Here is a 221-nt window from a genome sequence, read left to right as displayed (position 1 = left end):
GTAATAGATTGATTATATCTCATTACTTTCTTTCTGAAATTGTAGCTTATAATTGTTTATCGTAACGTTTTTTCCCGTATTTTTGCTCTAAAATATTACTAATTTTCATACGTACTAAGCTTCACAAATTAATCAAAATCATATGTACACAGATGCACTTATATTGCATTAAATTATCATCTGTTACGATTGATAACATTTATGTATCTTTAAATAAAATC

This window comes from Penaeus monodon, chromosome 23 (genome assembly GCF_015228065.2).
Source record: "Penaeus monodon isolate SGIC_2016 chromosome 23, NSTDA_Pmon_1, whole genome shotgun sequence".
NCBI lineage: Eukaryota > Metazoa > Arthropoda > Malacostraca > Decapoda > Penaeidae > Penaeus > Penaeus monodon.
Note: the sequence above shows the minus strand (reverse complement) of the source record.